The following is a 15,423-nucleotide window of genomic DNA, read 5'->3' as shown; positions in this document are numbered from 1 at the left end:
CATGCTCATGACTAAAGCACGGTCTTCGTTGCCCGCGTTCATAAGTTACCTGCGCTTGGATAGTGTGGTGTATGCCTAGCTTGATGTGTGATGGGAGGGACAGATACGGACGTTCCCTCCGTTGTACAGGTTCAGTGCGGTGAAGGACAAAGTTGCACCTTCTTTACATGACAGCGTTGTAAATAAATGCATTGTAACACATCCTTAGAACTGTAATAACATAATATTATTAATAGAATGCAATACTGTACAACAGTTTTCATTTATGATTTACCTATTGATGCGTCCACAGTTCCATTACAATAAAGAACAATACATTTCCGTAAAGTATCGAAAGAAAAACCTCTTCGCCTACCACTTAGAAACATTTTGAACTAAGAAAATGTGCGTTCAACATCGCAAGACGTGAGTCTGTCGAAACCCATATTTTATTATTTGCCACAGATTTCCTAATGCTGTTGATGACATAATCATAGCACGGGGATAAATATCTTTTGGGTAGAATTGACTCCCATGGAACATTTCGCCCAGGATATTTCTGCAGAAATGATTTGAAAGCAGCATTTTGTAACTTGTGTAACGGAATATTGCAACTTACCATCATATCGCAGAGGTCGTTACAAAACTCTCTCTGAGTAGGCTTATATGAATTTGAACTCGATGGTGTATCATGTCTCCCAAACAGCGTTATACTTTTTTATGTTGTTTAGACTTACAGCGCTTCTGGATGAAAAATTTTCTGTGGCCTTTAAACTGTATATGGCATACTTTGCAAAATATATTTACTCCTTGTATAGTGAAATAATCACGGCCAAATTCCTCCACATATTGTAACAACTTCTGTTTCTTTACGTCTGACATTACTGGCACTCTTGTTTACAACTCTGCACGGTCAGACCGGCTGCTGTACGTATTGAGAATGCGTCGAGACGCCGTACCCATCGCGAGTAATGTGGACGTGACGTCAGACTCTCGGTATAGCCTTTGCGCAGACAACTTGTATCGCGGCAGCAGGCAATGAAAAGGCAACGAGATCCGCGCTTTACCCATGACTTTACTGTGTTTGCAAGGAACGAGCCGCATCGGAAACAGATCGCTCCTGTAGGCTTGTTGTAATCAGTCTGTAGTTAAATAATACAGACCTACCAACTTTCATGCATAATGCGTAACTCATCTACAATTAGCTCACGACTACAGCTCTCCTGCATTGACGTGATAATCTCCGGCATTTAGAAGTGGTCGCATTATGTTCGTCTTTATTAGTGTTATGGTTTAGTTGTGTTGCTATTATTTTTGTGCGAGATCGTACGTATTTGCTTGCTTTCCGCACAAAATCAATACGCGGTAAGTGTGAAATACCACATTCAGTATTCTCTACGTAACACACATAAGAATTTCCCTCTTCTTACCGCTTAAGCGCCATATTCATTTTACTGCTTTAGGCTTTTAACATATAATTTTTAGAGACGTTTAACATAGTAATAATTATAAATTGGAAACTTACCACTGCAATTTCACCTAAATTGCACTGTTAATTATTGTTTTTAAATATTTGCAAAAATTAAGTAAACTCTACAATACCACAAAAGTTACTGCATTTGTAATGCAAGTAACATTAAGGAAGCCGTGAAAAAATCAACAAGATTCCAGATGCCGATGTTATTACTGCAATATGTTATATAAATAATATTGTTAAAATATTAAAATAAAAAATAAATCATTACATAACCTTACCGTTTAAGTTCGCATTTATAGACTGGGGGAAAAAAAGACAGACGTATATCACGGCCTGCTGGAGTATAGTAAACACAGAAAACATTTTATAGCAACAATGCTGAAGATAGGCATTTTAGTTTTTAAAAGTTGCAGTCATTGAACAGAAACCGAGATGGAGATTTCATTGCAACTAATTAGAAATTCGTCTTTCAGGTATGTAATAAACGAACTTCGCACAAAATAATGTACGATACACGAGCGGTATGTTTGTTTTCATGTTCTCGGAAATTAAAAAAGCTCAACTACGTTTCGCTTTTTCAATCTTTTCCTCGAACATGAAAACATCAACATACCGCTCTTGTAACGCATATTACTATTTTAGTGGGCTATTTTACGACGCTATACAGGTAGCAACATCCCATAACTAACTCGGCGGACTTATCCTATTATTGTTGTTATAATTAAAAGAATATCCCTTACTAAATTCCCCATCTAACGCATTTCCTCTCTCGCAGATTGGCAAGCCTGATCTTACATGCGCTCTGGGATTGTCAAGAATGACGTTAGATTAAACATTTTATTTATTTCGCAGATACGACTGAACGCTTGATCGCTTAGTACAATGAGTATATTTATTAGTAAATTGCTTTTAATACCAGTGGAATATACTCGTAGTCAGTGCTTTTTTTCTGGCGGAACGCACATCCCCCCCTCTCCCCTAAATAATTGAAGGTAGAGAGTTTTGGAAAACATACAGTTAAGATTTTGTAAGGCTGTGCTTTTCCTCATTCGTATAAATAAAAATTGAATAATAAATTGAACAAATAATAATCTAGTCAACGGAAACGAGATTCTTAAATTCTATGGCAGCATATAAAATTTTAGATGGAAAATTAAGTTCTTGTGTACAAGAACGAGATGTAATCAATTTAATACACAGAATACAAAAGAGAGAGAGGGGACTGGCAAGCACTCGTTTGAAGAATGTCGACAGAGACTCTGCTGCAAAATAATGATGCTCCGAACCCAAAGGACCCACTCTGACTAGATAGAGGATGAATTTTCTTGGAGCTGACAAGTTGCCAACGTTTCTAAACCTATGAATATGATGACAACATGGTATGTGACATTCCCTTTCTTGTTGGTGATGTAACGTCCAGGCAGTGCATTTGTGTTCCCAAATGTACAGCGGATCGAGTAGTTTCTTCTAGTACATCTATTACGTCACGTGGATGCATAAGCAGAATAGAATTGCAAGCAGGTACGCATAGACTATGAATTACAGTACAATACAGGCGCTCCATCGCCACTGTTGTATTTGTAAAACACCAAGTTACGACTACATTGTGATCTGATTCTAATATTGAGTTGCATTTTCATTCAGACTTTTGTGTTAATATTATTTTAATTTATCAATCTAACTTTTATTTTAGTTCATTTTGATCTGTATTTTGTATATAGGCCTATTGTGTAAAATGTAAAATATTGTTAATTTGTATATTGATTTTTGTTATTATAATTGTGTCCTGTAACGTCTTGTGACGTAAGAAGAACATTTTCGTAGCTTAAACAAATTTTTACTGACAGTAATGGTAAAAGATATCCATTTCATAATCTCAGAATACCGTAATGAAGTTGATTTTGTTAAATAAATTAAATGTATATATATTGTATTTATAGAGTATATAGGGGAAACTCTGCTAATTCCACAATACGGGTAATTTCGCAATAGTGCATATATGATTTTACTGCGGCTTTACAATAGCGTGAACGTAAGTTCTGAGAGGCTGTCAACAGGAGGCATGTCCTCTGCAGTGCTATAGAAAAAAATCAAGGATATTGGTCGACACCTCTGTCAGCAATACAGTTAAACATCGGAAGTTGGCTGTTTTTCGGTTTTTGCTACACAGCTGTGAAGAAAGTGAACATTGTTACATATAAATTGTTCCTTTTATGTTACTTTCATAATGTATTTCATAATCATTTACTACTGCGGAATTAGCCAAGTCCTATTGCGGATTTATCCGCACTATTTCGGAATTACCCGAGTTGTTCCTTCTCAACTGTAATGTATGTACAACTAAATATATTTGCATTTTAATAGATCTCTTTATCTCATTTGGTAATGAAAGGTTTCGTCCATGTCTACATACCTTGATAATATTTTTCAATAAACATTTTGATAAAAAAATATGATATATTTACTTCTTAATATTACAGAATTAGCCGAGTCACCCCTATAGTTAATGTGCATCATGTTTGTTATTATGTTCTATTATATATATATATATATATATATATATATATATATATATATATATATATACACACACACACAGGCTGTTAAAAATAGTATCCAATATTTTAGGAGGTGATAGTACGCATCAAAACAAGAAAATAATGTCTAATTAACATGGGTCCTACAACACATACTTTCTGAGATCTGAACATTTGTTCATAGCAGGTGCGCAATGTTTATGTCTACTACACAATAAGAATGCATATATTTAAATTTACAGTTTTTCATTATTTATAAAATCCATACATAACATTTTTAATTTAATACTAGAACTATTAGAATTGACAAGATTAGGATATTTAGATATAAATTTGTTATATACCCTTGGGCCAAAATTACTACTATGATTAAATCCTGTACCAGTGTTGCATTTTGGTTCACACAGTCTTAAAGAATTCATATCTTTTGTTTCATAACTACGAGCCCTCATATTGATTTCTAAAGTTTACAATCGATTCTACTAGGACATGGATGTCATATTTGAAATCCTCAAGTTGATTTCCAAAGTTTTCAGCTAATTATACTTCTGGAGATATTAAGAAATTGTGTAGGCTATATTCACTATTATTATTCGTATATTTATAAGCTGAGATCATAGGTGAAGGGGCATTATTTTGAAATTAGAAGCAACTTATATTATTCCCACTATTATCTGCTAGTAAACCTAACATTGTTGCCTAGGTCTTCAATATCCAGTACGCGATGGTAAGGAACTGCAGACGTAATTTTAATCATGTGCTTGCTGTCCAGATCTTTTTCTTCTCGTCAAGAAGTAAAGCTAGCTGCAAAAAAAGGAACGCAAAGAGTAATGACAGCTTGTTTTACAACTTTCTTTCTCAGTAACAAACTCATGATCTCAACAAGAATTGTATTTTCGAACAAGAGCAGAATGAACAAGCAGATCGATTTGTCTCATTCTTTGCAGATATAAGTTGCCAGTCCGATTAATAGATCGCTATTGCAGTATACTGCATTGTGGACCGTTAGAATGTACCTAATTTCAATTGTATGTGACTGATAAACGGTTGAAGATAGAAACCTACAGTAACGTTTACATGAAAGGAAAACTCAACAAGTTTCGATATGCACATCACCATATCTCTACGTGAGCTCCAGCTGTCACTGTGACGATATCGAGGCGATGAACGATTTCTTGCCAAGCACGTTGGAGCATGTCTTCTGGAATGCTCTCAATAGCCTCTATGATGCGCTCCCGAAGATCACGAAGGTCTCTGACTGGGGTGACGTACACTTTATCTTTGACGTAGCCCCAGAGAAAGAAATCGTATTGGCGAATTCCACTCGTTTGGGTTTGTCATCCGGCTCCAGACGTTGCATTAACTGCATTTTGTATGCGTACAGTTTGAGACGTTTACGGACAATTCGTTGCAATGTTGATTTTGGTACTTGAAGTTCCCGCGAAGCTCTCCTTAATGACTTCCGCGGGGATCGCTCATACGCGGCTTGAACATTTGCAACCATTTTGTCAGATATTCTACGACCACCACCATGCTTCAACAACACCGATCCCGTAGCTAAAAATGTATCGTGCCACTTCTTAATGCCTTTAACAGTTGGAGCATCATGGTTAAACACTCGCCGATACTCCCTTTGAACTCTAACAATTGATTTAAACTCCTCATACCACAACACAGTTTGCGCTTTCATCTGCGGTGTCGCCATTAAGACAATCGATACAATCTACGAAAAGAAACCGTGTCTGCGCACCATCTACCGACGGGATTCGAAACTTGTTGAGTTTTCCTTTCATATAACGTTACCGTAAGGTTCTATCTTCAACCGTTCACCAGTCACAATTGAAATTAGGTATATTCGAGCGGTCCACTCTGTATGTGAGGATTAAATCAATTTTTCCGATTATTATTATTATTATTATTATTATTATTATTATTATTATTATTATTAGTAGTAGTAGTAGTATTCTTGGAGCAACAGTAATAAATATAAATGACACTCGGGAGGAAATTAAATGCAGAATAAATATGGGAAATTCCTGTTATTATTCGGTTGAGAAGCTTTTATCATCCAGTCTGCTGTCAAAAAATCTGAAAGTTAGAATTTATAAAACAGTTATATTAGCGGTTGCTCTTTATGGTTGTGAAACTTGGACTCTCACTTTGAGAGAGGAACGTAGGTTAAGGGTGTTTGAGAATAAGGTGCTTAGGAAAATATTTGGGGTAAGAGGGATGAAGTTACAGGAGAATGGAGAAAGTTACACAACACAGAACTGCACGCATTGTATTCGTCACCTGACATAATTAGGAACATTAAATCCAGACCTTTGAGATGGGCAGGGCATGTAGCACGTATGGGCGAATCCAGAAATGCATATAGAGTGTTAGTTGGGAGGCCAGAGGAAAAAAGACTTTTTGGGAGGCCGAGACGTAGATGGGAAGATAATATTAAAATGGATTTGAGGGAGGTGGGATATGATGATAGAGACTGGATTAATCTTGCTCAGGATAGGGACCTATGGCGGCCTTATGTGAGGGCGACAATGAACCTCCGGGTTCCTTAAAAGCCAGTAAGTAAGTATTATTATTATTATTATTATTATTATTATTATTATTATTATTATTATTATTATCACCACGGATTATGACTTCTTTTCTTTCCTTTTAAAAACATATTGCCTTTTCCCCGTTATTTCTTTTTTTTGGCAATCAAAGTTTCTTTTTGTTATTGACGGATTAATTTTTGTAAGTATATTGTTTCTATTCACTGTTTCAAGTTGTTCGCCCCAATATTTCCTGTATTTTCTAAATTTGGTCATTGATAGGTCCAATATTTTCCCGTCTTATTTCTTCGTTCTTGATACAGTCCAATCGCGAACATTCTTTTATAGCTCATAAAAATGTCATTTCTGAGAACTGGATACTGCCCACATCTTTATGTTCTGTTATCCAGTATTCACTTCCGTAAGTGGAGTTGAGGATCCAGAGAGCAGCTCGCTCGTTTTCAATGCCGCTTGCTGATGACGCTGCTCTATGATTGGTTCGCGTGATCTCTGGGTTTCATGTTGGCCCCAAAACTTGAGGACAGCTGTATAGGAAAGCACAGGACGGTCATAAAACTTTGTTTTGTGATTATTAATGAGGCAGAGAAGTGACAAAGTGACGTACATAGTAATGATAACCAAAGCGGAACAAACAAAAGAGTCTCTTCGGGTGCTATTCATAGACATTTCGCTAGCCTGCGCTACGAGCGTGCTAAACTAGCCCCGGCTATCGACTGGTTACTTGTACAGGATTCATATCATATCGCTAACACTGGTTTTTAAATACGAAAAACGTTAGTTCGCTGATCATCCACCGGAAGCCGGCGCTAAGAATATGTATTCAAGATTAAAGTGAGATGAACAGATTAATGACTTACCATTTAAGTTATGTGTTATGTTAGTTTTAGTAATTAATTCAATACAAACCTAAGAGAAAGTAGTACAAATTTCATTAAAAACAATTGCTAATACTTTTTTTTACTTACTTACTTACTTACTGGCTTTTAAGGAACCCGGAGGTTCATTTCCGCCCTCACATAAGCCCGCCATTGGTCCCTATCCTGAGCAAGATTAATCCAGTCTCTACCATCATATCCCACCTCCCTCAAATCCATTTTAATATTATCCTCCCATCTACGTCTCGGCCTCCCCAAAGATCTTTTTCCCGCCGGCCTCCCAACTAACACTCTATATGCATTTCTGGATTCGCCCATACGTGCTACATGCCCTGCCCATCTCAAACGTCTGGATTTAATGTTCCTAATTATTTCATGTGAAGGATACAATGCGTGCAGCTCTGCGTTATGTAACTTTCTCCATTCTCCTGTAACTTCATCCCTCTTAGCCCCAAATATTTTCCTAAGACCCTTATTCTCAAACACCCTTAATCTCTGTTCCTCTCTCAAAGTGAGAGTCCAAGTTTCACAGCCATACAGAACAACCGGTAATACGAGTATAACTGTTTTATAAATTCTAACTTTCAGATTTTTTGACAGCAGACTAGATGACAAAAGCTTCTCAACCGAATAATAACAGGCATTTCTCATATTTATTCTGCATTTAATTTCCTCCCGAGTGTCATTTATATTTGTTACTGTTGCTCTAAGATATTTGAATTTTTCCATCTCTTCGAAGGAAAAATCTCCAATTTTTATAATTTCTGATATTGATTTGCCAATAAAATTGGTAGCTAACTAAAGAATTCTGCATTCTCAATTCGAATGACTATAGCAAAAATTGATGCTGAAATTAAGTCATCAATGTCAAAATTACTAAAAAAAATGTAACTGTAATTAAGATATAGCCAATAATTGACATCTGGATGGACAGCTATACAGCATAAATTCGGAACAATTAATAAAATTTAAAGCTATGACCACAGTCTAGTATATACAGCCACGAAGCTTGAGTTTATGAGGGTACTAGGAACAATAGACTGTGCAGGTACTATTTCGCATTGTCTGTGATGAGGCGACAGTAGCGATTCTAGCGGTTAGCAACTATCTTTGGATGCATATTTACTACGTATTGAGCTTCGTGACTGTATATACTAGACTGTGCTATGACCATTGAACATTATTTTAAAGAGCAGATTCAGATATAAAAATATATTTATTTTCCAAGACTTAATTTTACACTTTCAACTATGCCGTGTGTCTTAAATGTATTGAGAACAGGTAGATACAAGAAAAGGAACATAAAGACAAGAAGAATAGGAGGAAGAGAAAGAGCAAGGGGAATACAAAAATAAAATCGACAGGTACACATTTTTACATAGAACTATCGTGTGTGTACGATCATCTATCGACAGATGCGTAGCTGAAGAGTAAAAGAGTAGTGCAAGAAGAACAAGACGATGGCAAAGAGAACAATGAGAATACAAAATGAATATAAGGAGAACAAGGGGAATATAAGGAAAACGAGCGAACACAAGTGGACGACAAAGACAACTCTGCAACGAGAAGAAGGTGAATACAGCGACAACAAGGGGAATACAAAGAGGACAAGGGGACGACAAGGAGATCAAGGGGAATACAAGTTGAATAAGGGAATACATTGAGAACAAGTGGACAACAAGAAGAACAAGAGGACGATAAAAATCTCATAATGTATTTGTAGCATTGTTACTAGGACTAGGATTTCGATTATCTAAAAATTATCGAAAAATTGCCTAAAAATAAGGCATTAATGCCCTATAAACTAAAAAATTGCCTAAAAATATATTTTATGCCATCCTAACATTGTAAACAGGTTGTTACTACATCCATTACCGTTCGTAATCGGCTTATGGCACGCGTGCCAATAATAGCAAGGACGTATTCGCTGTGACGTAATACTGGAACGCTTGGGTCGGGATGCATGCAACTCGTCTGACTCTCGTGCTTATCGTTTCTACACGCCGTGTAACAAGAAATGAAATCCAGGACAGAAGGTAACGTATCATTTATTTCAAATCTTTAACAATTTTGTATCATTTTTGTAATAACGCATAAAACAGTTCTGTTGTTCAGAGAAACTACTGTATGTAAAGAAACATTGGGCGTTTTCACAAAACTCGTTATCTAAATTTTTTTCGATTTTGAGGTTTTAGCGTATCCTTATGTTTTTGGGTCAGGAGAATCCAATGGTGCTATCAGAATTAAGCTAAAGTTGGTAAGTATATCAGTAAATTGATATTTAAATAAAAGAGATTTTTCAAAACTCGGTATTTACTGTTGTGTATTTTAGAAAAGAGTTGCCTTGAAAAAAAAAGAAGATTTTGTAGATAACGAGTTTTCTGAAAACGCCCTTATTGTAACATAACCTGCAAGATCATCCATTTCTCTTTTTTAAGTGTCAATGCCAGGCGCAACTAATCAAAACGAACATATGAAGACTTTGTCAGCTATGGATGCCGAACTTATTTCTTAATTTATTCCCTACAATTTATAATGCTAAGATTCCATAAAGTGTCGTTTCCAACTCGTGAATAATCTTATTATGTCACTCATGCCATAATCATCAAGATCATTCATTTGTTGCATAAATAACTATTGTATTGTGAATTTGTCATACTAGGAAAGGGATTTTGTGCTCTTCAGTATTATTTAGACTAGTAATATTAATAGTTGACTTAATTGGATAATAGTACCAACATTGACGTACAATATATCTATTAAATTGTTATATTTATGTACTGTATTTATTTTATTTTCATAAACTTTATCTAAGTAACTATACACAATTATTTGCCTTATGTTTTCATCAGTTAGTCTTTGTTAATTTGCATTTTTACTCGCTGAGTTGCAGAATAAAATAATATTTGAAAGCATCAAGTCTAACCATTATCGGCTAACAGAACCTTATACTTACTTACTTACTTACTGTCTCTTAAGGAACCCGGAGGTTCATTGCCGCCCTCACATAAGCCCACCATATCGGTCCCTATCCTGAGCAAGATTAATCCAGTCTCTACCATCATATTCCACCTCCCTCAAATCCATTTTAATATTATCCTCCCATCTACGTCTCAGCCTCGCCAAAGGTCTTTTTCCCTCCGGCCTCCCAACTAACACTCTATATGCATTTCTGGATTCGCCCATACGTCATACATGTCCTGCCCTCCTCAAACGTCTGGATTTAATGTTCCTAATTATGTCATGTGAAGAATACAATGCGTCCAGCTCTGCATTGTGTAACTTTCTCCATTCTCCTGTAATTTCATCCCTCTTAGCCCCAAATATTTTCCTAAGCACATTATTCTCAAACACCCTTAACCTATGTTCCTCTCTCAAAGTGAGAGTCCAAGTTTCACAATCACGTAGAACAACCGGTAATATAACTGTTTTATAAATTCTAACTTTCAGATTTTTTGACAGTACACTAGATGACAAAAGCTTCTCAACCGAATAATAACAGGCATTTCCCATATTTATTCTGCGTTTAACTTCTTCCCGAGTGTCATTTATATTTGTTACTGTTGCTCCAAGATATTTGAATTTTTCCACCTCTTCGAAGGATAAATCTCCAATTTTTATAGTTCCAGAACCTTATACGTGGAAAATTACCTTTTATCCCCAACTGAAAAAAATAATGGTCTACTTAAAATACACAATATCACAGGTCAGTAAATCTCTGTCAATTGAACACTGGACATGAAGAAGGCTGTAAGTAAGAATATCTCTGAAAATATATATATATATATATATTTTTTTTTTCAGAAAAGAGTCCGTGTTCCTGGCTGAATCCACTAAGATAAACGATAAATTCCATTGTAATTTTATTTAGAACCTAAGGCCTAGACATTCAAAATATATAGATATTACATTACTAGTTGCACAAGAAAGTCCTGTTTTCTAGGAGTTTTCTCTTTAGGACTTAGGCTTAAGCCTTTTTTTTATGTTCAGTCTCCAATTGCCTCCCGTGAAAATTGTTCTCCAGATAGATCTTTTGATATGACATACGTCATTACTCATTACAAGTCCGACATTTATATTTAAAACTGACAACCTTTTCATTTATGATCTTGTCAACATGACCTAAAACGCCCTGCGATCACCTGTCCCAAACTATCAATTATAGCCGGACAAATCTATACTCGTAGGCCTATTGAAAAGGTCGTTGGACTGCTCCATTACATAGGGATGGACGTTAAAATGACATAAAAAGGTGTAGAAAAAGCTTTGATACATAAAAGGTAATGCAAAGCGAAAAAATAATGGCTTTGGTGGGAATTTATGACCAAAATTCAATGAAATTACTCCAAAAATGCTCTTGAAATTAAAAAAAATGTATAAAAATGGCGAAGTAAATACGCCTTAAAACATTACATTTATCACACAAAACGTGTAAATACTGAAGCTGCTCTATCTCTGGTTTACTGGCGTACCAGAAAAAATGCAATTTCATCAATTATTAGCCCTGATTATTACAATTTCTCTTTATCCTTCGTGTAACGGCAGTGTAAAAAAAAAAAAAGTTTAGTGCTTTTCGTAGTTGCAGACAAGAATAAAATTAACGAAGCGTTTACAAGAGCAAACTGACTCACTTTCTTTCCTAAACTCCTGTCCTCTTCCTCCGTGATTAAACTTTCCGATAATTAGTCTTCCCAATTGGAAGCCTGTCGAATGGCGAACGCCACAAAAATACTTGAGATCGGAGCGTTGACCTTTGCCCTATCTTCGTTTTTCTGACATGCCGGCGCTCTTTCCTTCACGGTGTCTTGCAAACTGATCTCCGTAATCCTCGAAATAATATAGGCCTAATTGAAGGGTTCAGAGTCATAGCGGGCCAAGCTCCATTTATTAAAAACGGAGAAAGCAAGGGTTAAAGTTAAGTGAATACCATAATTTAATGAAGATTGACATATCATTTAATTTTAATGTGCATATTTTATCTTACTTGCTATATGTTTCGTTAAATTATGGTAATCACTTAACTTTAACTCTTGTTTTCTCCGTTTTTAATAAATGGCGCTTGGCCCACTATGGCTCTGAACCCTTCAATTCACACTTTACTCAAATAAATTAAATGCCGCAAGTTATTTAGAGAGTGGAAGTGAAATAATCCTGCAGATTTTCAGAATGAATAGCTCATGTTGTATGTAATAAAAAAGTTTAATACCATATTGCTGGAAAGTTCACAGTTTTCTCAGAATTTTTTTTTTTTTCCAAATGTTCAATACCCTCTGATTTTGTAACTATTGCGAATAGAATAGTAATTTTTGTCCATATTGATAGAAAATGCAATAAAGAATCATTTATTCCTCTGGAGTATTTCCATAGCGTAGACGGTTTTCGTGTAAATTTAATTTAAAAAACCACTAATTTTAAAGCCACTGAACGATGCGAACAGATTGCAACATTACTAGAAAGGGAAAGGTTCATCTACAGTCGCGCTCAAACCTCCTGACGTTTCGCGAGCGCAACGTTGTCACAACTACTCTCTCCGTCTCTGTCTCTCAGCGGCAGTAGTTTTAAAACTGTGGAGCGCGACCCTTTACCTGAGGTTGGTTTGATATGGAGATGCAGAAGGCTTTTAGTAATAATAATAATAATAATAATAATAATAATAATAATAATAATAATAATTTGAAGGATTCGTAACAAGCTGTTTTTTACGGTGATGGGTTGTTAGCCCTTCGCCCAACCCCCAAGCTGGAGGCTTGGCATTGAACGGGTTACATCAGCTGCTTGTCTATGCGGATGACGTGTATATGTTAGGAGAAAATCCACAAACGATTAGGGAAAACACGGGAATTTTACTGGAAGCAAGTAAAGAGATAGGTTTGGAAGTAAATCCCGAAAAGACAAAGTATATGATTAGGCCTATGTCTCGTGACCAGAATATTGTACGAAATGGAAATATAAAAATTGGAAATTTATCTTTTGAAGAGGTGGAGAAGTTCAAATATCTTGGAGCAACAGTAACAAATATAAATGATGTTCGGGAGGAAATTAAACACAGTATAAATATGGGAAATGCCTGTTATTATTCGGTTGAGAAGTTTTTATCATCCAGTCTGCTGTCAAAAAAATCTGAAAGTTAGGATTTATAAAACAGTTATATTACCGGTTGTTCTTTATGGTTGTGAAACTTGGACTCTCACTTTGAGAGAGGAACATAGGTTAAGGGTGTTTGAGAATAAGGTGCTTAGGAAAATATTTGGGGCTAAGAGGGATGAAGTTACAGGAGAATGGAGAAAGTTACACAACACAGAACTGCACGCATTGTATTCGTCACCTGACATAATTAGGAACATTAAATCCAGACGTTTGAGATGGGCAGGGCATGTAGCACGTATGGGCGAATCCAGAAATGCATATAAAGTGTTAGTTGGGAGGACGGAGGGAAAAAGACCTTTGGGAAGGCCGAGACGTAGATGGGAGGATAATATTAAAATGGATTTGAGGGAGGTGGGATATGATGATAGAGAATGGATTGATCTTGCTCAGGATAGGGACCAATGGCGGGCTTATGTGAGGGCGGCAATGAACCTCCGGGTTCCTTAAAAGCCAGTAAGTAATAATAATAATAATAATAATAATAATAATAATAATAACTTATCATCATCATCAGATTGCATTAAATAAAATTAAAAGTCATAAAATATAGAAAAAATAGTTGAGTTAGACGTATAATCATACTCTCTGAGTTTATATCACTTTTTTTAAATAGTTTTACTTTTATTAGGATTATTAGAGTTGTGGAATGACACGAAGGCGCAGTGATAAAATAAATTGGATGTTAGGCTCAATTTGAAATAGCCCCACCATGTTCTATTGAAAGAGGTGGAGAATGTTTTCCATACCGCCGTTTCTCTCTCCCCCTTAAGGTTTTTCTTTCGTCTTTCCCCGGCAGCTTTTTACTCAAATACACGGGAGAGTTTTCTTCTTTCAGAAGCTAAGTGTAAATCATGTATTTCAATAAAGAAAACTGCTAATAGATACTGTATATAAGTCGAAATTAGTATATCCGCCTAATACGTGGCCCCGGTTAATACGCGGTTTACATGTGGTCTCTTGAACAGCGTCTTATCGGGGGTTTATTGTTTAATCCATAAAATCACCGGGGGTAAAAATGTGATTATTGTTTCTGTGTGTTCAGGAAACATTAAACATTCATCATATATGCATGCAGGGTCCCTGCAACATACCAATTTTCTGAGCGCACTTGTTATTTGATTTTGTCACTTTCTAAGCGGCGAGTATGCGGCGAGCCTGCGTGGCCGCCCATACGTTGCAACGCAGCACTGCCGCTATTGGCTATTGCTGATAAGTGGACACACCTGCAAACGTCAGGAGGTTTGAGCACGACTGTAAGACAGTCTCCTCGTGCCACTACGAGATGGTTGTAGCTAGCGTGGCAATTGTAGTAGCTGTCTCCTATAGTAAATGAAAGGGTTCAGAGCCATAGTGGGCCAAGCGCGATTTATTAAAAACGGAGAAAGGAAGGGTTAAAGTTAAGTGAATACCATAGTTTAATGAAGATTGATATATCATTTAATTTTAATGTGTATACTTTATATTATGTTTCCATTGAATTATGGTAATAACTTTATTTTAACCCTTGTTTTCTACGGTTTTAGTAAATGACGCTTGGCCCACTATGGTTCTGAACCCATCAAATAATGTACTATGAACTACTGTATTATCATATTTATATTACTATGACATACCGAAGTATAATTGATATTTCCGTGCAGGAATTCTGCATTACCAGTGAGAAGGATTCAAACCGGCATCAGGATTTGAATCCGGTGTGGCTTAGTGGATAAAGCGTCAGCACGTAGAGCTGAAAACCCGGGTTCTAATCCTGGTGCCGGAGAGAATTTTTCTGCGTTTTACCCATTCTTTGTCATATTGAGTTGTAGCACCCGACAAATTCGTACATGTAAACGTTGCTGGTCTTT

At 36.2% G+C, this 15,423-nt stretch overlaps 1 protein-coding gene across 4 annotated transcripts in view; it reads left to right on the top strand.

Annotated features, from left to right (window-relative positions):
- Positions 1-15,423, top strand: part of CngA (Cyclic nucleotide-gated ion channel subunit A) — a 1,115,443-nt gene that overhangs the window by 1,031,175 nt on the left and 68,845 nt on the right. The gene's annotated exons all lie outside the window — the stretch shown is intronic.

This window comes from Periplaneta americana, chromosome 6 (assembly GCF_040183065.1).
Source record: "Periplaneta americana isolate PAMFEO1 chromosome 6, P.americana_PAMFEO1_priV1, whole genome shotgun sequence".
NCBI lineage: Eukaryota > Metazoa > Arthropoda > Insecta > Blattodea > Blattidae > Periplaneta > Periplaneta americana.
Note: the sequence above shows the minus strand (reverse complement) of the source record. Positions and strands in the feature narration are given on the sequence as shown.